At 42.7% G+C, this 26,344-nt stretch overlaps 1 long non-coding RNA gene across 1 annotated transcript; it reads left to right on the forward strand.

Annotated features, from left to right (window-relative positions):
• Positions 1 to 1,596: 1,596 nt before the first annotated feature.
• Positions 1,597 to 10,301, forward strand: LOC142149762 (uncharacterized). The gene is made up of 3 exons (XR_012690886.1): positions 1,597 to 1,925; positions 5,768 to 6,004; positions 9,331 to 10,301. It is a non-coding gene; the product is annotated as an uncharacterized LOC142149762 (long non-coding RNA).
• The last annotated feature ends 16,043 nt before the right edge of the window (positions 10,302 to 26,344 follow it).

Raw genomic sequence — 26,344 nt, forward strand, 5'->3', positions numbered from 1 at the left:
CATGGCCTTCATCTAAAGACTTCAAGTGTTGGTTCTTCTTCAATCTCCATGAGATAGCCATCAATTGGGATAGTTAGAGAAGATAGTTCCCACCTGTACACAGAACAATCTGGGAACTGGATAAGAGAGCCGTGCCCAGAGACTTGAGAGACCTTGAAGATCTGGAGGCAGGACAAGTAGCGGTTACGGCTCCAACTGAACCGGATCAGAAGCTTTGAAGAGGATGCTATATAAATAAATATTGATGATGGTGATGACTGCAAGGACCTTCAGACCTGATCTCTGAGTCTTGGGCTTTTGTGTTCCCAACAAAAGTAGGTTGACACTTGCTAGCAGTAGGAATAGGCAAGGGCATGTTCCGCCATGCCCAAGAAGTATATCCCAGGATCTCGCTAGAGGAAACTGGTATTGGACTATATTTTCCCTAATGCTGTATTGACGTGTTATGATGTGATTGCTTATTTCTTCCTACAAGTGCTATAGCTCTCTTGGTGAACATTGGTATATAAATACATATATTCTTTTTATTTAGATATTTGCCTGAGTAAGTAATTTGCACCCAGGTAATAATACTGAATAAATGTAAGAGGCTGCAGAATAATCTCGGTGGTACTGATCTGGTGTTGGAGGTGCTCTTGGTGCCGATATGCCAGTAGGAGAGAGTGTTCATCAGTGTTCCATTCTGAGTGATCAAATTTAGTTACAATTTTAAGGTTCAAGATAAGTGTCTAGGGCCAGTAGTTGAGCAAAGTCCAAAACAACCACATTGACAGACAAGATCTACCTGAGTGTGTCCACATGCTTGAGTATAAGTGAGTAGGATAGGCAATGATGGCGATAGGCATGGGTACGACAGCCCCCACTTCCTCCACATCCTAACCCTCAGTAACGCTCGTTCATGCCTCCGTTCTGCTTTACAGTTCTGATTTTAAGAAAAATTAAATAAGTGACAAATATTGTTGCAACTCTTTTAAAAAGCCATGTGAAGCTGAGTTTTGAAAGCACAGAACATGAACATTGATAAGGAGGTGAAGAAAGTCGGACTTTAAGGTAAGGATGCGCTTGCTTGTACCCACCATGTATTAGCCTGGCGTGTAAAGTGAGGGGGCGCTAGGACCGTATTATACTAGGTTGGCCTGTACCCTTAATCAGGGGCTGCTTCGACACCTGGTCATTGCTTTAAGAACCGAGAGATGACTATAGAAGAGGACAGGATCAGCACGAGAAAGCTCTGTTGTCATGTATAGGGACAGATATCTTAGGCCCGTGTGTGTAGTAACACTTTCTACAGGCACAGGTATGTACAGTATATGGTAACACGGTCACCTCCTGTAAATAAGACAGGATACATAGACATATACAGTTCTCGGACTGGATGCGGAGTGGTTAATATGTTCTTCCACTTCTCTCTTTCAGTGTTGGGGAATGTCAGGGGGAGGGGGGAAACCCATGTTAGATAAAGGAGAGTGACTCTATACAAATCTGAGAGGGGGGGGGGGTGTTTCATTGCCTCTTTAGAAAGCCTTTCATGACAAAGTTTACATATGAATACAGTCTCCCATTTCTTTGTCCTCCCTGAGCTCTTCCCTTCCTTCTCTTGCCTCATACTATCCAGATTCTCCCACAGCCTCCCTTCCTCTATCTCCGCTATCTCCCTGCATTGTGTCCTCCTCCTCCTCACACAATCTGCCTGCACCTCTTCCCTGTATCAGTGTGTGAAGAAGGACACCCAGCTGTATTAGTTAGAGTTCCCAGGTCAGACATATAAACTCTGGCACACAGAACAGACAGGATGCATGGCTGAAAAGATCAGTAATGTCTGATAGGTGTATGCTATGGGGAGACGGCTGGTGCGCAGGGTAAAGGTGGTGTTGCCCATAGCAACCAAGCAGAGTCAGTCATTTTTCTACCACAGTTCAGAAAATGTAAGTTATCTTATTCACACTGCAGTCTTCTCTCCCCAATCCTGGTACATCCATTTCCCCTGCTGTACCGTTTACCCCCCTTTTACACCTTCCACCCCCCCCCCCCACCCCGGCCCGAACTGAATGACATGGGCAAAGCACTCTGGGAAGGTCAATCAGAGTTGATTCCTCCATTGTTGATCAAATTCTTGAGGGTTAACCCTCTCCTGTCTTTCCTAGGGCACAGCCTCGGAACATTCAAATTGTACTTTCCAAATACCCCTCAGATGTTCCCGATTTTACACGATTAGCAGTAAAAATGATTCATATACATTTATGATGCCAAACCAGTCTGCAAACATGTCCATTTTGATTTCAATTCTTATTTTAGCCATATAATTTGCATATTATATTCCCAGAGGTTTTAGTCATATCCAAGTAGGGTCACCCGGCGTTGTGTGGGTCCGATTTGTAATGTGCAGCAGTTTTCATATATTAGCAAATTATTTGGTAAATAGACCAAAAATGCTATTTAGAAAATAAGATTTGTTGCGTTGTTGCTTTGTCGTTATGTCGTGTTGTGCGTAAGGTTTTCTTCCATCAGTCAAACAATTGTTTACAACCCAAAAATTATGTTTTCAATATGTGTCGCTCTGTTGCTTTGTCGCATTGTCGTGTTGTCGCTATGTGTTCTAATAGGTTAGTTTTTCGATACTAAATAACTATGTAAGATTCTGGCAGCTTTACCTTAAGAGCTGTGGAAGATATTAAAACTTCTTCTTTTATATTTATAGCGATATCTTGTTTGAATGCCAATGTATTGATGTGGATAAATCAAAGTATATTCTCATGTATAATAGTATAGTCTATTAAAATACTCTTTTTTTTTTTATAGAGGAAATATGCCCAAAAAGTATTATAATCTGCTGGTTTAGTAGGAAAAGAAAATGTGTAATATGGTAGACTTTGAAGTTACATATTTTGTTTTTATTTTATTTAATGTAATACTATATATACACTACAATTTATTTCTCACACTATTATTAATAGTAACCCGCTGGTGGGTTTTCTACACTGAGCTCGGTGACAGCCCCCTAAAATATGTTTGTTGTTTTATCCTTAAGCTAAACTGGGAAAATCCAGAAAACATGATACCCTTACCATATATTCTGGTAGTCAGCCCAGGAGAACCTGTGGGTTTCTGGGAGTATATAAAGCTATGGAGCTTTGTACGTTCCTGCTTATACTGCTAGACGCCTGTAGTTACATAGACACATGCCATATTGGTAGATAAAACGTAGTTGGCACATTAAGGACTCGTACCCATGGGTCCTTTCCTTGTGCTTGTGATACTTGGTGATCGCAGCTCAACCCGCACTGCAAATACGGTTAATTAAACTCTATGAAGAAAGTGCCAAGGGTATACACAGGCCTTATATGTGAACGCTGAGCGGCCTTGTAGCCATGGATGTACATGTTTTGTCCAGCATTCCGTATGAATGCTCATGTGTCCTGCTAGCGCAGGGCCGTAACTAGGGCTGTGCGACAGGGGCGGCCGCCCAGGGCGCAACGCTGAAAGGGGGCGCAAATTAGGAATATTTTAGGTTAATTTGGTTAAAATTGAGGGCTAGGGGGACGGCAATTGTCTTTCTCGCCCTGGGCGCTAGAATTCTAAGTTACGGCACTGTGCCAGCGCACTCTTCATAGGCTTCTCTGGGAAGAGTTGGTAAAGGTACATTCAGCACGAAAAGCATCCGTGTGTAGGAGTTCTGCCCATTTCCCTCCTCCGCCTCAACTGCTTTCTGTTCATCCAACATCGAGCAGAATAGAATGCAGCCCAGAGGGGACATAAAGAAAGGGCCAATAGTACACAGGAGCACTCACATTGTATAATGATCATCATCTATTTATATAGCGCCACTAATTCCGCAGCGCTGTACAGAGAACTCATTCACATCAGTTCCTGCCCCATTGGAGCTTACAGTCTGAATTCCCAAACATACACACACACACATACTGAGAGCGACTGAGGGCAATTTAATAGCAGCCAAATAACGTACCAGTATGTTTTTGGAGTGTGGGAGAAAACCAGAGCACCCGGAGGAAACCCACTCAAACAGGGAGAACATAAAAACTCCTCACAAATAAGGCCATGGTCGGGAATCGAACTCATGACCCCAGTGCTGAGAGGCAGAAGTGCTAACCACTAAGCCACCGTGCTGATGGAACATGGATGTAAGACAATAGGACATACTGCATCCATGTCATCCAACGATCACTCCGTGCTCATGTGTACAGATGAAGCTCTCTCCATAGGCTTCAGTGAACCATGTGTGCACTGTGGGTTAATAGGTGAACGCAGGGGAGAGCGAACATATGTGCCCTTATGGTACAAACCAGCGTTCAGGTCAATGTCCAATCCACCAGTGTAGCCAAATCAGAGTGATCCAACTATTTGGCGCTTGAGCACAATAGGCAAACTTTATAAGTCACAAATTAGTGTTGTAGAGCGGCGACTGCACATTTATTAAGAGTCATCATTGATCGGCATTTTCTTTCAGTTAAACTGATCGGATGTTGGATGGGATCAGTGGTTCTTTTTGCCCATACACATTGTGATGAGCAGCCCATTGAGTCTACAGATTACTTGACCGACAGAATGTGAAACAAAGATATATAGAATGGAAAGAATACCTCTTCTTCCACACCCAATCTATCTGCTTATCTGGCCAAATATTGTGCGAGCCTCACCTTTGGCATGGCTATACTATTTACTTGTTTTCAAATTATCTTAAATGATAAACCCACATCCTTCTGCATAGAAATTTGTGTTATTATTGTATCCCTAAATTAACAATTTTCTGAAGGATTCTTTCCCCCCCAAGCGCATTACTTTATACTTCACAGATTTAACCTGACAACTTCCCTTGTTGTGTCCAAGTGCAGTAAAATCCTTCATCATGTTATTTACCATCCTGGAATGTCAATGCTTCGACCGATCAATGTGTCATCTACAAACCTTATACAAAGCAGACCTGTACCCAGCCCCCCAGTCCATTTATCCGGAACAGTGTCAATCATGTTGTAATTATCTGGGTAAACATTGTGATATATTTATGAAACCATGTGCACTGGTAGCAGGGCCATCTTAACAACATTATGGGCCCCCGGGCAAAGCAGTGCACCGGAGCCCCTACATATATATATATATATGTAGATGTATAGAGATACAGATATAGATATAGATATATAGAGATAGAGATAGATAGATGTACTTGCTTAGTGACCCTTGAAGGTTTTTTTTGCAGGTTTTTTTCTTTTGCAGGATTATTTATTCTCATTAAGAGCCCTGTCTACAGGGCCCCCTTTCCCGTGGGGCCCCCGGGCACCTGCCCATCAGGGGAGGGCTGGGCCGGTGGGACGGGGGGCATCGGCCCCCCGGAAGTAATATAAATGTGATGCGGCCGCGTGATTGATGACGCGGCCGCATCACGTGTCATGTGATGCGGCCGCCTGTGCGGCGTGTGCCCCCCGGGCTGACGTCCGTCAGGCCGCGCCTGCTGCCCATCGTGCCCAATGGAAAAGATGGCCCTGACTGGTAGTGTAACCCATATCGACCAATAAAAATGTACTTTCCTTTTTACTTTTCTATCCTGTAACAGGAAAATTACAGAATCCGATCGAATTCTATGCTATGTTCATAGTTCCACAGTCTAAAGATGGACAAACGTGCAGGTCTGGTTACATAGTTACATATTGAGATAAGTACATCAAGTTTAACCTTTCATAAATGCTTATTGTGTTGATCCAGAGGAAGGCAAAACAAAGACCCCAGTGTGACCATTGTCCATTTAACCTCACAGGAGGAAAGGAAAATTCCATCCTGACCCCACAAACTGGCAGCCAAATTGCTTGGATCAATCAGCCCCATATTGTCCTCTACCGCACTGGCGTAGCTACCGCTGGTGCAGAAGGTACAAAGGACTGTGGCCCCTCACCAGAGCAGCAGTCACAGAGCACTCAGGCCCCTTGTAGGTGGAGGGGCCCCTGCACCCAGTCTATAATAAGGTCCATAGAGGAACCCAGTGAGAAACGAAGGGGTGAATAGTTATATTCTGGTGTCTCTGCATTGTTTTGTTGGGTTAGTAGGGGGATATGCTGGGGTCAAAATATATTTTTGCCCCCCTTCCATTACCTAGTTCTGTATTCCTCCATGTACATCTGCCTATAATGCATGGTCATCATTTTCACAGATACCCTCCAGCTTGGCAGGTGTTAGACAGGATTTCAGATGTACAAAAGATGCTCCCCATTTCCTGTCCTGTTATATCCTTCTAGACTCACTATACAGCCAGGACTGTCACCCAGCCAAGTCTCTGTTACAGCCACTGCATCATAATTCTCTTCCAACATCATTAATTCTGTTTCATCTATTTTGTTTGGAAGACTCCAAGCATTTCTTATCATACATTTGATATTTTTACTGCCGCTTAGTGTTAGTCTACAGACCTCGTTATCATCTAACTCCCCCGGACACTTCTCCCCCATTTCCGTGACTAAACCCAGTTCCCTGCCGCTATATTGCACACTGCTTCCCCAACTCCCAGTTTGTAGCTTTAAATCTCCCCCAGCTGTTAGGCCATTTTCTGCCCCCGGTACAGCTGCCCCCTCCCCAATGATATGCAGCCCACCCCTACTGTAAAGTCTGTAGCTGAGCGAGGAAGTGTCCCAGTTGTCCAAAAAACTCAAACCCCCCCACCTACACCACATTAGTAGCAATACTGACCACTGTGCCAAGTTTATAGACAAAATTCCTGAAATCGTGTTTTATTTTGTACTTAAGTGGTCGCATCAGATAGAGGCGAATTTGGTATATTTTTATTAAATTGACTTATGACAAATATGATTCCCCCTTAATCTGCCTGCACCCCTTTATTATAGAGTGTATTGTGCAAGCATCAGTTCAAGGCTGTAATTTATACTCGAAAATAGAAGCTACATTGAACTTTGCTCTTTGCACAGAGTCTCCTCCCTTTGCCCAGAAGCTCCCCCTTTTACACTGAGACTCCGTTCTTTGCCCAGAGACTCCATCTTTTACACAGAGACTCCGCCCTTTGCCCAGAAGCTCCCCCTTTTACACTGAGACTCCGTTCTTTGTCCAGAGGTTCCACCTTTTACACAGAGACTCCACCCTTTGCCCAGAAGCTTAACCTTTTACACAGAGATCCCATTGTTTGCCCAGAGGTTCCACCTTTTACACACAGACTCCACCCTTTGCCCAGAGGCTCCACCTTTACACAGAGACTCCACCCTTGCCCAGAGGCTCCATCTTTTACACAGACACTCCACCCTTTGCCCATAAGCTCAACCTTTTACACAGAGACTCCATCCTTGCCCAGAGGCTCCACCTTTTACACCGAGACTCCGCCCTTTGTCAAGAAGCTCAACCTTTTACACAGAGACTACACCCTTTGCCCAGAGACTCCACCTTTTACACCGAGACTCTGCCCTTTGCCCAAAGGCTCCACCTTTGCACAGACAGAACACTCACTTTCTACAGACAGAGCCTCACCCCTACCATATAAAGGCATGGGTCTTCAGGCAGAAATCAGAGGTGATAATAATAAATAATCATCAGAAGGCAGGGTATTATTGTAATGAGCACTGTAGTGATGACATCAGAACACACTGTTTACATAGATTATTTACAGAAGTCTATACTTGCCTAGTATATGGCCCTTTAAAACAAATCATGAAGGCTGACTCTGCGCTGTAACATTTTATCATGGCACACAACTTAATATGAGTTGCTAAGATATATATTCGGATGGCATGGAATCATGTACTAAGTGGCATAAACAATTTTACAGTGCTACAAAATTTCACTCTTGGCTTGAAATAGATTTTGGAGTTTTGCAACATGTGTTTCATGTCCTATAATATTTGGAGTGGTGTAATCTTTAGCTCATGCAACAAAATAGATTTTGAAATGCTATATTATTTTCTGGTGAAATGTGTTGTGTAAACTCTCCAGTAACACACACCTGCCTCTACATGTGGCTGAAGACATTTAAGCAATGCTCATTTGTACAACACCTACTGAGAGGCGGGACTATTGAAAGGAAATTACTACAGCATGAATTTAAAGAGCAAGTACAGCCTCGATATATATATATATATATATATATATATATATATATATATATATATATATATATATCACAAAGGCTAGGTAATATCATACCTCTCAACTGTCCCAATTTCAGTGGGACAGTCCCGAATTTAAGGCTCTGCCCCACCTGGGCACACGTTTGTCCCATGGGTGGCAATGTTGGGGGAAGGGTATCTAATGAGCAACCTCACACTTTACAGCGTAAGGCAGACCTCTGGGGGTAGCCACGCACCGATTGTGGTGTGACCACACCCCCTCATGCTGTAGTCACGCCCCCTGTCCCACTGACTTACATGTTGAGAGGTATGGTTATACACATGAAATAACTGGAGTGTTTATACTTAACTAAATGTGCCCACCATGCTCTTTGGCTCAAGAAGTTGCCATGTTAGTTTTGAGGTGTTTCTCTTACTAAACAAGGCTACAGTGACTGACAGCTTGACAGTCTTGCTTTGCAGATAGGCACAGTGTGGATTGGTTGATTCCTACACAGGTCCAGGACCAGTGATGTCATAAACTCTGTCATAAAGATGTGGGAGGAGCTTCAACTGTGTGCAATGGAATATCAGGTTAACACTGGCCAATATATTTAATCTTTATGGTATATATATATGAGAAAATCTCTTTTGGGAGATAGATGTTATTTCAGTGGATTGGCAAAAAAAAAAGTATTAATAATATTGCTTATTTATAATACTCCACAATATTGTACAGCGCTGTATAGTGGGGAAGTAGAGTATATTATAAAGATCAAGACGACTAACAGGCCAAGTGCTGGACAATCAAAAAGCATACGACTGTAGATAAGACGTAATAGGCAATATAATATAACAAGTGTCCTACAAACCATGCAAGAGGCAAGATGCAAGGGCGCACAGGTGGAGACGACAAATAAATAGGAAGAGGGAGGGCTCTGCTCATCAGAGCTTACAATCTAATGGGGAGGGGCGAGGCTGAGACAAGAGGAGGAGGTGACATTGAGTGAGAATGTGGACAGAGAGGTTGGGCTTGTGAGGGTGGTTAACTCAACTACATATCCCCATGGGCCTAAATGAAGAGTTAGCTTTGTATGTTTCTAAGATGTATACTGTGATGTAGAACGATAGCTGCATAAATTAATTGCATTTCTAAAGAGCTATTTACTAGATTATATTAAATTAGGTAGAAAATCAGGGCTGAATGTATCTATTTATGAAGCATTGTGAACTTGACTTAACTTTGTTTCTTTTCTTTTATCTGTTCCGGAATATATAGCCCTGTGGACAAAATCAGACCGACCTTCACCGGTTATTCAACCCAATCACACTCCTCCTCCCTGCGGGATCACCTTGGGATTCCATATTCATTCGAAATCGTTATTTCGGTTGCTACAAGATACTTGTTGTTGTTCCAGAACTCTGAATGAATCCAGCGTTCAGTACAAATGTGTGTCCTGGATGATGGAAGACGGTTGGGTCTTAGACATGGGAATACCGCGGATCTACCAGTTGGGCGGAGGAGGACGTGGTGGTAAAAAAAATAACATTTGGCTGGAGTTCCTCCATAGCTAGGTCCAGACAGACTATTATTTGGCAGTATCTGTAGAGTTCTGAAACTTGGCATTCCTTTAAGTTTTTAAGCCATTTTTTTTTTATCAGGACAGAAATGACCTTTTCTTAGGATAAAGTTCAAACCGAGAGGAGTGAAGAACATGGGAATCTGCACACTGTCTGTATTGAGAGCGTATTACTAGTCTGACACTCGCTACAAACTCATAGAAGAAAACGGTGACTGACCATAGAGTCATAGGCTTAGTGATGGACATATAAGAATCCTACAGCCACAGACTGGCAGTCTATTCAAATGAGGTTGACCTCTTTTGTTTTTTGCATTAATGCCAGACATTTCTTAACATTAATTATGCAGGATGGCATGCCAGTCATTGCATCCAAACAATAGGCATTTGGCAGAATTTGCCCGTGAATTGAGGTCACCTTACTAGCCGACCGACAATGGTTCAGATATCTGCCACATCTCCTATAACACAGGTTGTGCGTTAGGGCATATTCTATTATCACCCTTAAGCCTGGGCAGTGTAGAATGGAAAAGAAATCTGCATCACTTGTCCTGTCCGTGCGTCAGCTGAGCGGTGTAGGAAGGGTTAATACATTCCTGAGTTGGTGGTAGTCACAGCTCCATTCATGTAGTGAATAAAGACTCTTAGACCCCTTCACTGATAGTGTTTTGTTGGCTTTTTTATTTCCCACAGACTGTGGGTGTTCAAATGTCTGTTTGCATTACGCCACTCCATGCAAGGGGATGTCTGCAATAAATGAAGGGCAGATTGCTAGCTCCGTAATTTGTATTCCTTTATCTTTGTACGTACTACGCTGAGGAATACGGTGGTAAACAAGTGTGTGTGTGTGTGTGTGTGTGTGTGTGTGTGTGTGTGTGTGTGTGTGTGTGTGTGTGTGTGTGTGTCGGATTTGTTAAAATCATTAGGATTTCTCTGGTTAATACAATCCGAAAGCTGATTTTCCTTATCACTTCCAGGGACTAATATGCTAGTTAAGATGCAAACTAAGTTAAATATTCAGCAGAATATTTTAAATAAAATTAATTCTTGCTTCCCTAGGGCATTTTCATATATATTGATAATGCGAGCTCTGCTGACCTCATGCTTCTATACAGGCCAAGGTGACTTGTGATACGCTTTGATTTTTACAGTAAAGGGGTACATTCGAATTTGTAACGGAGAAAGTTCCTTATATTGTGATGCCAAGTGCAGAATCCGAATAATAAACCTCTAGAACCAGGCTGGTCGCGGCTTTCGCCTATAGCAGACTCCGCAGTAGTTGAAGCTTATTCTGGGATTGACGCTGATGCTAGAAATATTGGAGACATTAATCAACAATACTGGGAACTGAATAAAAAGTGAACGCAGATACTCACATTGGCCGGAGAAAATGGAAAAATGGCTTGTGTCTGAGGAGAGGTCAGGGCAGGCGCAATCCAGGAATGATCAATGTTTAGGTGAACAGTCAGGGCAGGCAGCAATCCAGGAATAGTCAATGTTTAGGTGAACAGTTAAGGCAGGCAGCAATCCAGGAATGGTCAATGTTTAGGTGAGCAGTCAGGACAGGCAGCAATTCAGGAATGGTCAATGTTTAGGTGAACAGTCAGGGCAGGCAGCAATCCAGGAATAGTCAATGTTTAGGGGAACAGTCAGGGCGGGCAGCAATCCAGGAATGGTCAATGTCTAGATAAAAAATCAGGGCAGGCAGCCATCCAGGGAATGGTAATTATCCTGGCAAGGTCAGAACCATGTCAAGAAACAGGGAGCCAACAGAGACACAGTTCAAGGTAACTGTATAGTATAGTAAGTATATAGTCTGTGTACTCTGGGAGCCCCTTTGTCCTTTTGTCTGGCTGCTGTGAGAGCTCATATGTGTAGGACTACTATAGGACCCCCTTATGTTGTGTATTGTGCCTTTTTTACCCCCTATGTTTGCCTGTGTGCTATGGGATTGTCTACGTCTAACTCTTTACTCTGAGACCCCCCATCTCTGTAAGTCTACTGCCATAGTCACACAGTAAATGCACACAAGAAAAGCTCATACATAAATACACACGTACAAGACAAAACCACACGTCTGCACACAAACACACATGGACAAACACAGTTCACTTGTAATCTCTCAATTATTCATTTGTTTATTAGCATCTATTTATGTAGTCCCAGCATGCTCTGCAGCGCTTTACAATTGGTATAGCAATGTCATGCTATAAATAGATGACTTTTGCTGGTGTATATAGTACATGTCCGTGTGTATGTGGGTGCATGGGACAGGTGGAACAGCTGTGTCTTGTAATAGTAACATAGCCCGTGTAACCTGCCTCTATAGAACACATTTCCTACATACAGCTCTTTGAAGACGCTTGGAATGTTTACGCTTGTAGCTCTAATCCCACTCTCTCCATGATGAGCTCAGACAAAGGACCGCACAGAGGCTTGTCATGCAGGTCTGTGGACAAGTTACAGTGGGTGGGACGCTTCAGAGAGGTGATGATAACCTTATGACCTCCAGACTCTGCCAAGCTACTGCTTATCTGACCTGTGCTAATAGCAATTGACCCTGATAATTAGATTAGCAGCTAAAGAGAAACCATGCCACATAAGAGGCAATGACCCTTTATGTGTGTCATGCATAGTGCCAGAATCTGGTTAATGAAAACATCTCAGTAGCAGGCAAGCTACTCGTGGTTCCCTGGTGGTCGTTGAACTACAAGTCTCAGTGTGAAGGATACAGCACGGTGGCTCAGTGGTTAGCACTTCTGCCTGACAGCACAGGGGTCATGAGTTCAATTCCCGACCATGGCCTTATCTGTGTGGAGTTTGTATGTTCTCCCCGTGTTTGCGTGTGTTTCCTCTGGGTGCTCTGGTTTCCTCCCACACTCCAAAAACATTAACTAGTAGGTTCATTGGCTCCTATCAAAATTGACCCTAGTCTCTCTGTGTGTGTGTGTGTGTGTGTGTGTGTGTGTGTGTGTGTGTTAGGAAATTTAGACTGTATGCTCCTATGGGGCAGGGACTGATGTGCGTGAGTTTTCTGTACAGCGCTGCGGAATTAGTGGCGCTATATAAATAAATAATGATGATGATGATGATACAAGAATCAGATTTTAACAAAGACTTGGAAGTGGCTTTATCAACCGCAGTGTTGATAAACTGGCCAAATAAAGACATTGTAAAGAGGCATTAAAAACAGAGTGACCTATAATGCAATTAACAAAAGAATGGTGTTATATAGGATGGTGGTATGCCTCCAAACATTTAAAAAGCAAAATCAGGTCAAAGAAAGCCCTGCCCATAGTCTGCCCAAACTATGGCCAGCAGACAATGCCCACACTACTAGTCTATAAACCCTTTGCGGTTGGCCACTCCCCTTTCAGGATCTGGGAACCAGGATTATGGGGAGATAAGGGAATAAACAAGGAGATCTGTATATCAGTGAGATACTGAACCGTTGGCACATCACAGGTACTTCATATAAACTGAGCACAAATATATTTCACAGTGCAGCTTGGTAATTATAATAACAAAAGTGATTTAATACCTTTAAGGGATTTTCCATGTTAAATTTGATGGAAAGAAGTTGCCTGGGAATGGCCCAAAGGAGATGTCACTTGTGATGATTTTTTTTTTGTTTCTTTTTTGATATTTTTTTCCTTATAACTATAAAGCTGATCTACAACACTGTACAATAAGGCTGGGTACACAATTTCCCCCAATGCGACATAATTAACGATTTTACCAACGACAGGAAAAGAAGAGTCCCGATCAGTATGACGATTCATGTGTACACACTATGCACATTTTACACGATTTACCTTCAGATCTGTGGTCTTCATCTGTCCTATCCATCAGCTGAAAAGTTTGTGACTCTGCCCACTCCACAGAGATCTATGGACACTGCCGGTCCGGAGTTCATACACACTGCAAAATTGGAACGACATCGTTCCATCGTTTAAAGAGATTTTTAGTCTGGTTTAAAAATCAAATGAAAGGAAACAATGAGCTTTGGAACGTTAATCGATCATCATTGCACCGTACATACAAGGGGTCATTTATCGTTTGATTGGCCTGACAATCAGCTGAAAACACTGTAACGTGTACCCAGCATAATGGGACATAGCAAACATGCATCAATGAGCATTTGGGATCACAAGCATAGCTCAAATAATGGAACATGACACCAACATGAAAAGCATGTGTGTCATGCCACAGTACATGTATATTCCATTCCTTTTTCAGGATACTTTTGGCTTTTTCTGGATTACTGCCACCTTCTCCTCACTGGCCTCCCCCACTCCCGTCTCTCCCCCCTCCGCTCTATACTCAATGCGGCCGCAAGACTCATCTACCTCTCACGCCGCTCCTCCTCTGCCTCCCCCCTCTGCCTCGCCTTACACTGGCTCCCCTTCCCCTACAGAATCCTTTTCAAACTCCTCACCACCACTTACAAGGCTCTCTCCCACTCTACTGCCACTACATCTCTAACCTCCTCTCCATTCACACTTCTGCCCGCTCCCTGCGCTCAGCCAACGACCGCCGCCTCTCCTCCACTCTGATCACCTCTTCCCACTCCAGAATCCAGGACTTTTCCCGTGCAGCCCCCCTTCTCTGGAACGACCTCCCTCGCTCCATCCGCCTCTCTCTACTACTCTGTGCTCCTTCAAACGTGCACTCAAAACTCACCTCTTTCTCAAAGCCTACCAACCATCTACTTAACCCCCATCTCCTCCACTCATTCTCCCCTCTCTCCCATTCCCTCAACTGGCTCCTCTTGTGCCTGGTCTGTTTAACCCTCCCTTAGGATGTAAGCTCGCATGAGCAGGGCCCTCTTCCCTCCTGTCTCCTTACCCGTTCTTCTGCTCCGTGTCTATTGCATCTGCCTGCCTGGAGTTTCTGAAGTATTGGTACTTTTGTTTATTGTTCTGTACTGTTATACCCTGTATAGTCTACTGTTTGTACTGTGTGCGGCGCTGCGGAAACCTTGTGGCGCCTAACAAATAAATGATAATAATAATAATAAATATTTATGGTGCAATTAAGAAATAAAGAAGTTGTTACCCAGATCAACTAAAGAGCTGTATCCATTCATTTTCAGCTGCACTAAAAAAATAAAAAATCACAGATAGTAACCAAATGGTTGCTATTGACACCAGCTTTTACCTTTTGCACATTTTTTTAATATTATAAATAGCCCCAAAGTGAGTCTAGAAATTATCTCGATGTTTAACTCTACATCACAGCCTATCCCTGGAATCTCTGCAGACCTGTGCTAACGTTTGATAAGGTGCTGCTTGCCTAGTGTGTGTTTATCATGGTGCAGAGGGTGGCAGAGCGGAATACACGCATCAGCAACATTTAAAACATCCCATTTGGACAATCCCCTTCATTATAACTTATTTTTTTCACCTAAAATACTGCTGGCCGAAACCTCACTTATGCCTTATGTTGCTCATGACAATACGGGGACCTTGGAGCTGCTTTTGTTACAAGTGTCACAAACTGACATTTTCATTTTTTTATGTACATTGATTCATTTGAAAGGTATTCATTCCACTTTGTCTGAGTAGGACAATTGAGAGAACAAATAGATGTGACAGAGAGAGGAGGGAGGGAGAGAGGAGCAGAGAGTCAGAGGGAAAAGCAGAGGTAGAGGGAAAGAGGTGGAGAGGGAGAGGAAGGGAGAGTTAGAGAGGTGGAGAGGGAGAAGAAGGTAGAGTTAGAGAGGTGGAGAGGGAGAAGAAGGGAGAGTTAGAGAGGTGGAGAGGGAGAAGAAGGGAGAGTTAGAGAGGTGGAGAGGGAGAAGAAGGGAGAGTTAGAGAGGTGGAGAGGGAGAAGAAGGGAGAGTTAGAGAGGTGGAGAGGGAGAGGAAGGGAGAGTTAGAGAGGTGGAGAGGGAGAAGAAGGGAGAGTTAGAGAGGTGGAGAGGGAGAGGAAGGGAGAGTTAGAGAGGTGGAGAGGGAGAAGAAGGGAGAGTTAGAGAGGTGGAGAGGGAGAAGAAGGGAGAGTTAGAGAGGTGGAGAGGGAGAAGAAGGGAGAGTTAGAGAGGTGGAGAGGGAGAAGAAGGGAGAGTTAGAGAGGTGGAGAGGGAGAAGAAGGGAGAGTTAGAGAGGTGGAGAGGGAGAAGAAGGGAGAGTTAGAGAGGTGGAGAGGGAGAGGAAGGGAGAGTTAGAGAGGTGGAGAGGGAGAAGAAGGGAGAGTTAGAGAGGTGGAGAGGGAGAAGAAGGGAGAGTTAGAGAGGCGGAGAGGGAGAGGAAGGGAGAAAGAGGAACAGAGAGTGAGAGGGAAAAGCAGAGGTAGAGGGAAAGAGAGGGAGAGGGAGGGAGAGAAATTATAGTTTGGGGCTCATTCTATCAAACACATGGAAGACGTTTTTAGAAAGACAGAGAGGCAGAGAGAGAGGGAGGGGGAGAGAGAGAAAGGGAGGGGAAGAGAGAGAGAGAGAGGGTGAGAGAGAGAAAGAGATGGTGGGGGAGAGAGAGGGAGGGGGAGAGAGGGGGAGGGGGAGAGAGAGGTAGGGGAGAGAAAGAGATGGGGAGAGAGAGAAAGGGAGGGTGAGAGAGAGATGGTGGGGGAGAGAGAGAGGGATGGGGAGAGAGAGGGAGGGGGGGAGAGAGAGAGAGAAGGAGGGGAGACAGAGAGGGAGGGGGAGAGAGGAACAGAGAGTAAGAGGGAAAAGCAGAGGTAGAGTGAAAAAGGTGGAGAGAAAGGGAGGGACATAGGTGGGAGGGAGAGAGAGCGAGAGGGAGGTAGAGAGAGGAGCAGAGAGTGTAAGGGAAAAACAGAGGGAGAGGTAGAGAGGGAGGGAAGAGGGAGGAGGAAAACAGTGGAAGAGGGAGAGAGGTAGAGAGGGGCAGGGAGAGAGAGATGAGGGAGAGTAAGATAGAGGGACAGAGAGTGAGAGAGGGTAAAACAAGGAGTGGGAGAGGCGGGGGAGGGGAGGGAGAGAGGGAGAGGGAGGGAAAGAGAGGGATAGAGACATGGAAAGATGGGGGGGAGAGGGTGAGGAACAGAAGCGGAGAAAGAGAAGAAAAGAGGGAAAGATATATGGAGAGTGATAAGGAGAGAAAGAAAGGCATATGTAGAGAGAGAGACGGAGGGTGAGAAAAAGAGGGGGGGAGAGAGAAGAAGAGAGGGAAAGATAGAAGGAGAGTGATAAGGAGAGAGAAAAAGGCATATGTAGAGAGAGAGACAGACAGAGGGTGAGAAACAGAGGGGGAGTGAGAGAAGAAGAGAGGGTAAGATAGACGGAGAGCAATAAGAATAGCGAGAAAGGCATACATAGAGAGAAAGGAGAGAGGCACAAACACCACTATGCAGTGGCACGGTTTATGCCCCTGCATAGTGGTGTTTGTGCCTCTGCATAGGGATTTATTAAATATGGGTGCAGGGTGTGCTGTGAATGAGTCAAGGGTGCACCCCTAGTAGTCTCAAAATTACTCTAGCCTCTGTTGTATTGGTGTGGTTGGCCCTCCCTCCAATCACTGAACCATTAATGAGCGTGGGCAGACGTAGGATGGCAGTAACACCCACCCACCACTTTCTTCACCCACCACTTTCTTATTTTTGGGGTAAAAGTCCCAAGCACTACTCTTTAACATAGCCCACAGCATTCATAAAATGCCACAAGATGACTGAGATTTCCTATGGGAATGAAATGCTTTGCATACTATTACGTTCCAGCTGCAGAATTCCTTCTGTACTACGCCCGCATGTTGCAACTATTTTAGATAGAGTCACAGGTTGCAACCTACATCTTTTACAATGATGACCCATTATAGCTTCAAGGTGGATAAATCACCACAACATCATATTACAATGTGTGACAGGGGGAGAGAGAGAGAGGGAGGGGGAGAGGGATGGGTAGGGAGAGAGAGAGAGGGAGGGGGAGAGGGAGAGAGAAAGAGGGATGGGGAGGGAGAGAGAGGGGGGGAGAGTGTGGGAGAGAGAGAGTGGGATGGGGAGGGAGAGAGATAGGGGGCAGGGAGAGAGAGAGAGTGGGAGAGAGAGAGAGAGAGAGAGAGAGGTGGGGGGAAGGGGAGAGAGGGAGGGGAGAGAGAGAGATGGGGAGAGAGATTGAGTGAAAGGGAAGGGTAGAGAAAGAGATGGGGGAAAGAGAGTGAAAGGGGGCGGGAGAGAGAGGGCAGCAGAATCAAAGAGGGAGGGGGAGAGAGAGGGATTGATGGGGAGAGAGAGAGATGGATGGGGAGAGAGAGGGAGGGGGAGAGAGAGAATGAGAGAGAGAGGGAGGGGATGAGAGAGGGGGAGGGGAAGAGAGGGAGGGGGAGAGAGTGGGAGAGGGAGGAAGGGTTAGGGAGGAAGAGAGAATAAGAGACAGCGGGGCATATTTAACAAGCACCATCTTTTAAACACGATCATTTTCATTACTTATCGCAATGATAATAAATTAATGATTATGTATGAAAATTCAGCCGTCATGAAAAACTGCTGTTCCTGCGAAGACCTGTCTCTTATGTCCTCTATGGTCATTATCGCAAAGTGGCCACCTTCAGGTGGCGTCAGCCATGGGGCACAAATACAGAAAATCTTTCATTTTCATAACTAGTTAAATCACAAAAAATAGCTATCCCCATAGAAATCTATGGGCACTGTTATTGCGCATGACAACAGTGGGATCCCCCAGTTATAAATAAAGGGGATTCTTAAAACTGCGGTTCTCCCTTATAACTGCCGTGGAGCTTGTTAAATAGGTCCCAGAGGGGAAGAAGGTGGAAGGAGAGGATTTCCAGAGAGATGAAATGAGATGCGTGAGGGTGTGTGAGAGATGAATGTGGTTTAACTGGATCCTGAACCTCAATCCTATCTCCAGGCACCATTTATAAAGAGTAACTAGAGAGCGACACTGTTACACACCGCAAGGAAGGAATATCATCCTAGCTGGACTAGGAGATACATGATACCCAGCACAGGGAGACAATGAATAGTTAGTGTAATGGAATCTTCAACTGCATTCTACATTCTACATTCTATTATACAAAAAAAACACACATGGGAAGGAGCTAGATACACTAGATAGGTAAATGAATAAAGTGCAGTTTGGTGAAACCGCTGATTATTCAGCAATTTTAGTGGCAGTTTTCAAAACGTCAAATGTACTAAGGGGAAAACCGCTAAATAATGCTTTTTGCAATCACAAATACTTTATTAGAATACTAAGGGGGCCAGAACTTGTAGTGATCACTTGTGTACTGCTGTATTGGAACTATTATAACCCTGGTACCCACCGGCCAGGGGTACCAAGAAGGGCACAGTGCTGCTTAACATTGGGCCAGGCATCTCTGTTATATATCGGGATAATGTACCCCATAGTAAATGTTATAATGATATTACCTTTTTATATTAGCTTGAATGACTAAATGCTGTGTGATGTCCCCACCGCATTTTAATGAGTTGTTACCTCACTTGGGACTAATCGTCTGTAGGTGTGCTGTGAATGAGACAAGGGTGCCCCGTGCCGCCCCCTTGACTGGTGCACCCCCAATTGTCCCAAAATCACCTTAGCCTCTAATGTATTTGTGCAGGTGAGCGTGGTCGGTTATAGTGTAGCAATACCACCCAGGCACCCCTTTCTTGGTTAATTATTATTTGAGGGGAAGGGTCCAAGCATCACTGTAGCACACAGGCCCATCGCATTCATAAAATGCCCCTGAAGGGAAGCTTGTCTACAAGACGACTGAGACTTCCTACGGGAATGAAATGCTTTGCATACTATTACGTTCCAGCTGCAGAATTCCTTCTGTGCCACGCCCCCATGTTGCAACTATTTTGGATAAAGTCACAGGTTTGAACCTATATCTTTTACAATGATTACTCATTATAGCTTCAATGTAGAGACACCACCACAACATCAGATGGCAATGTGTGGAAAGAATTAGGAAAGGGAATTGACTGCATGATGTGTGGAAAGAGGAATGATATTTATGGGCTCATTCTCACAATCACTTTACACACTATTCTTGCTTTCTAATATATCACATAAAACACTAATGCAGGTTGCGAATTGGCCTTATTTTTAGACCTGACATATGAATCTGCCTTAATATATTCCACAAATTTCATTGTACAAGTTCCTGCCTCACATAAACGTCACCTGTCCCTGACCCATTATATCCATAAAATATTTGTCTGCTGCCGGACTTGGCACTGACTTTCTGGCTCACTTAACCTGGGCTCAATTAATTAATTGACGTAAAATGCTTGTTGTATATTAATTAACTGAGCCCAGGAACTAGGGCTGTGTGAGGGGGGCGACCGCCCTGTTCACAACGCTGAAGGGGTGCGCAGATTATGAATATTTTAGGTTAATTTGGTTAAAATTGAGAGCAAGGGGGCACCAGTTTTCCTTCTTGCCCCAGGTACTAACATTTTAAATTACGGCTCTGGTGCTAGGTTTAGGAGCAGACAAATATCTGCCAGGTGAAGTTAGTCAGATTGTTAACTCCACGTCCCATTTCTATTTTCTTCTTTTCAAACCAGTAGGGGGTGGTGGTGAGCTCAGCGTTATGGTCTGTTCACTGATGAAGACCTGCAGCCTAACACCAGGCATCCGATAGGTGGGGAGAGGTCAGCTGAGCGCTCAGATATCCAGCCAAAGATGGTTTCCCTCTTACGGCAGCGTAACACTTTTAATCACTGTATCACTTCTTAATAGGGGGACAGCGGGAATGAATAGATAGTGGTTATGATGGGGATGATGAACAAATATTAACTTAGAGTTTAGTTGTCCTTTAATTCTGATGTTGTGACGCAAAAATGCAGCATATATCTGAACCAACTACCATGACGCTAGGCAGCATGTGTGTATTTTATGCGTGTGCGGAAAAACATATCTAGATATGAGGATCACCACATACAAGTATCCTGTTATTAGTGGCATAACAATAGAGGCAGCATGGGGTGCGGTGACTAGGGGGACCAGAAATATGCTGGGGCCCGGAAATGCCGGGTCACCCCCCCTGAGGTCCCTGCTCCCAAAAGAACTTAGTAGGCCTACTCTGACCCGAACCCCACTAAGAAGAGGCCCAATGCTCCCCTCTACTGAGAGCAGAGCAGGGGGCCCGGGAGGCAAGAACTGTATTGTCGGGCCCCAACCAAAATTTTGATATAGGGCCCTGAGATGCTCTGTACTGCCTCTGCCTGCTATAAAATACAAGTGATATCAGGAGTGGACCTACACTTTAATTTTAGAGAAGCGATTAAGCATAATCACGCCCCTCCTTCATTTTGATTGGCTTGTCCCGGTTGGCCACGCCCACCAGCCGAGACTGGCCTTGACCCCTACCTATTTTGATCAGCTGTTTGGACGCAATTTAAAGAGGCTGATGCTGCTAGTGGGGGCACAGAGGGATATTAATATATGTATAGACTTTTGGAAATAACATCTGTATAATTGGTGTGTTCTAATGTCATCACTTGATTGTTCATTAGGAAAATTTGAGTATAATAAGGAATAATGCACTTACTGTAATTTATTATGGATATTACAAGTCACCTTGGATTTTCGCGCCTGCAGGTTTATGATTTCATATGGTCACAGTCCTCTGTGACCTTTAATATCTCCATAATGTACAGTAGGGGGGGGGGGGCATTAACCCATCTATAATTATTTGCCAGCTGTTAGCTAAGTCAGGCAGGTTTAGTCTTTTAGTATTTCTGCCTGACAAATCAAAGGGGGCACAAAGTGCAGCCTCCCCAAAATATCTGAAGCAAAGATCAGAGGAGCCTCAAGATGGAAGCGAAATTGGGTGTCCATGCTACACCCTATTTGAAATGTACATTATCACTTTACAGTGATTATTTCCCTTTAAACAGCATTTTCATTTGTTCATCCCCTGGGGGTGCTGAGCATCAGCAAGATAATTAAGTCTCTTTAAATTCAAACAGCTTTTGTTTAATGGGCCTTTGTGATGTAAAGAGCTGCATTATTGTGCTGGGCGTGTACGTGTTTGTGTCTTAAGTATAGGAATTAAGACAAGACTAACCCACACCTAGCCATAGGGGGTTCATGTGTCACAGCTGGAATCCAGGATAGGTAAATGGGTATTTTAGACTGTGGATGATTGACAGGTGGTGTGATGATCTCTCTGACTACTGTGCTACATACACTGAGAGAAAAGACAAATCTGGGATAATTAATTAAATACTTTGCTCTAAATTACTATCTTTTAAAGAGCTTGATATATAAACTTATATCATTTGCCAGAATGGTTGATGGGCTAGTGGGCCGGTCTAGGCTATAAAAACATGTTCTAACTGATCATCCTAAGTCTCCCTCTCTCTTATAATAGTTGTGGGCCGCAGTCTCGCTAAAGCAATTGGGCGTCAGTAGTGCCAATATATAGATAAGGATGTGATGTGCATTATATGCCAAGGCTGCTTCTAGCCTCAGTAGTCCGGCCCTGATGTCTGCTAGAGAAGCTTTTATATACTGATCCAGGTCAATGGCCTGGAATGGCCATTCACAGATATCTAGTGGCATGCTGAGTGAAAATAAGCTATTCTGACATTCCAGGAAATGAAGCCGGTGTGGTTCACTCCCCTGTATGATACATCCACATGTATTTTTACTATTTTAGATTTACTGTATTGGATAGAAAAGAGACAAGTATGGGCCCGAGTGCTTGGCGGGCACAAGGGGTCTTTCTCCAAGCACAAATTATTTATTAATAATAGATGTGCATGTCCAGATTTGTTTTAATTGATGGGTGGTCTTTTCTTGACAAGGGTATGATTATTTTTCAGGACTGTAGGCCTATCTTGTGATAAGTGTCTGGTGCTGTATTTACTGTACATCAATTTTTTTTAATATATATATTTCATCTCTATCAATCTATCTACATTATATCATCTATCATCCATCTATCTACTTATCTGTCTATTAATCTCCTATCTCATATCTATCAATCTGTCTACATATCTATATTATAGCATATATCTATCATCCATCTATCTATCTATCTATCTATCTATCTATCTATCTATCTATCTATCTATCTATCATATCTATCAATCTGTCTACATATCTATATTATAGCATATATCTATCATCCATCCATCTATCTATCTATCTATCTATCTATCTATCTATCTATCTATCTATCTATCATATCTATCAATCTATCTATATATCTATATTATATCATATATCTATCATCCATCTATCTATCTATCTATCTATCTATCTATCTATCTATCTATCTGTCTCCTATCTCATATCTATCAATCCTTCTATATATCTATATTATATAATATATATCTATCTATCTATCTATCTATCTATCTATCTATCTATCTATCTATCTATCTATCTATCTATCTGCCTATCTATCTATCTGTCTATCTCATATCTTATATCTATCAATCTATCTATATATCTATATTATATCATCTATCTATCTATCTATCTATCTATCTATCTATCTATCTATCTATCATCTCATATCTATCAATCTATCTATATATGTATATTATATCATCTATCTATCATTCATCTATCTATCTATCTATCTATCTATCTATCTATCTATCTCCTATCTCATATCTATCAATCTATCTATATATCTATATTATATCATCTATCTATCTATCATTCATCTATCTATCTATCTATCTCCTATCTCATATCTATCAATCTATCTATATATCTATATTATATCATCTATCTATCATTCATCTATCTATCTATCTATCTATCTATCTATCTATCTATCTACTATCTCATATCTATCAATCTATCTATATGTCTATATTATATCATATATCTATCTCATATTGGGGCACATTTATCAATGTTCGCAAAAAATGAAAAATCGTTTTCAATCCTTATCGCATGGATAAGGATTGAACTATTTCTCAAATTTATTAAAAAAACCAACACAGGAACAGCAGTTCTGATAACCTGCTGTTCCTGTGAAAAAAAAATAATAAATACTTACCACTCCATCGTCGTAATGCGATCCTGGGTGGCTTCATCGTTCCTTCTGTCAAATCCTGTGCGCATGCGCCGATTGATAACTCGGGCATGTGCGCAGGCATCCAAACAGCACTGACCCAAAGGACCTTGGTCATGTGACAGGGCTGCACACGCGCTGTAAAGCTCTGCTCTTCGGAGCAGAGCTTAACATCGGAAAACAATCAGAAACAGTAATGTACAACAGCCTGAGCTGGTGTACATTACCACATGTGTAAAAGTTTTTTTAGAAATTTGCTAAACTGTGGTACATAGCAGTACCCATAGACATCTATGGGGACTGCTATGTATTTGGAAAAAAAATGCAAAGCAGCAGATATCTGATATCTGCTGCGCTGCACCAATAATAAATTTGCAGGGTACTTAGATTTGCGGCTATTCCCCGAATACGGACGGTTTCGGGGCATATACAGCAAAAAATTATTGCTAAATGGGCCCCATTACCTCTCTGTATGTATTACCCAGTATTTTTTATTGCTGTTTGTTCCCAATTATAAAGTGCTATGGAATTTGCTGGCGCTATATAAATAAATGTTGATGATGTTGATGATCTATCTATCTCATTTCTAACAATCTATCTATCTCATATCTGTCAATCTATCTTATATCATCTATCTGTCTATCTATCAATCTCAAATCTTCTATCAATATATCTGTCTCATATCTGTCAATCTATCTATCTTATATCATCTATTTATCTATCTCATATCTATCTATCTATCTATCTATCTCATATCTGTTAATCTATCTTATATCATCTATTTATTTATCTATGTATCTATTTCATATCTTCCATCTATCTATCTATCAATCTCAAATCTTCTATCTGTCTATCTCATATCATCCATCCATCTATCTATCTCATATCTATCTATCTATGGGGTATATTTGTTAAAGATAAAGATATTTATTAATGAATGCATTTTTAACACAATCACTTTCAATCCTTATCTTTGCGATAAGGATTGAAAGATTGTGTGTATTTATCAAAAAACATCAACAGAAACAGCTATCACAAAAGACCGCTGTTCTTGAGAAGACCCCTCTCCTCTCTATTCTATGGCCACTATCGCAAAGTGACCACCTTTGCTTTAGTGATCGGAGGCTTCAAGTGTGCCCTTAAAACTCATTTCTTTATTCAAGACTATCAGTCCTCCTCCTAACTTCCTTGTCCTGGCTCTCTCCCCCAGTTAGTACCACCCTATTTGTGTCTCCCCCTTCCCTTTAGGATGTAAGCTCTCAGGAGCAGGGCCCTCTTTCCTTGTGTGCTCCTTCTACTGTTCCTTCACCCTCTGTACCTCTTGGCCTGCTTCCCTAGCCCTGTTTTCCCTGTTTTATTAATCTTCGGCCTTCTTCTCGCTGATTTCTACCATCCCTTTCACTATCTGTCCCAGATATAATCTGATTTGCTTTACCCTGTCACCTGTGTTTGTATATATTTTTGTATCATGTTGTGTCTTGGTTCTCTGTTTTCTGTATATGTAATGTACGGCGCTGCGGACCCTTTGTGGCGCCTTATAAGTCAAAGATAATAATAATAAAATGCAGTGAGGGATCCGAAGATCCCTCTACCGCAATGCTCTCCCCATAGAGCAGAGCTGAATAATTACACATACGGTAATGTACGCCAACCTAAGCAGTATGTGCCTGAGCTGGCGTAAATTACTGTCAACAAGTTCAGATTTTCAGAATTTGTTAAATTGTGGTAAATAGCAGTCCCCGTGGACATCTATGGGGACTGCCCTGCAGTTTGAAGAGAAATGCACTCATTCATTTAAGTGTCATTCACAAATGTAAATGACACTTAAATGTGCTTTTGTTCCCCAAAAAACGGCCATTTTTTCAGGATTTGCATGAAAAAAAATAGGCCCCTATCTCTCATATATATCTATCTCATATCATCTATCTGTCCCATATCTATTACAGCATACAGTTTGCTGTTATGAATGTTGCATCTCTACAAGCGGTTTGCACATCAGCCAGCTCCTAGTTCATGATAATGCTTGCATAATTAAATAGCACCATTGCCTAAATCTCAGCATTTGAGAAACTGACAGTAATTCTCTCTTGCCACATCATACATTTGCTGTATTTTGAACCTTTGACTTCTGCAAATCCCTTATGGGACGGCCAATATTTCTCTGATCTTCTAAAAATGACAACTATATATGTGTGTATATGTTTATTTAAAAGGATTTTGCACTATGACACTGAGCTATTGGAAATGAAAATGTACAATTGCTTGCGACTTATCCCTTATGCAAGATGCCTGTAAATTACACCTGTATAACCAGTGCTGATATGCTTGTGATACTACTATAAAATATAATAGTTTATTAATGTGAGCGTAAACTTAATAAAACTTGATGACCCAAACTTTTGTTTCTCTGACAGCATCTTTGAGCTTTGTTGAGGCTGAAGACCTGAATAATAAAACGACAGCAATGCAAAAGTGCAGTCAGCATAATATATATTTTATATATATATTAGAGCGTAAGCTCTTCAGGAGAGACTGGATGCTGCTCTCATCTACAGCCTGCTCTTTTTTGGGGGACTATAGCTGTATGGTATCTATGTTGTTGTTTTTTTACACCCCCTAAAAATATATATTTAGTATATTTAGGCGGATATACCTTTTAATATGACAGGAAGGTACACAAGAGACTGGCTGAGACAGCAGAGAGCAAAGAGCGAAGAATCAGCCAAAGTTTGTGTGAGGGAGGGGAG

Source organism: Mixophyes fleayi, chromosome 4 (genome assembly GCF_038048845.1).
Source record: "Mixophyes fleayi isolate aMixFle1 chromosome 4, aMixFle1.hap1, whole genome shotgun sequence".
In the NCBI taxonomy this organism is placed as follows: domain Eukaryota; kingdom Metazoa; phylum Chordata; class Amphibia; order Anura; family Limnodynastidae; genus Mixophyes; species Mixophyes fleayi.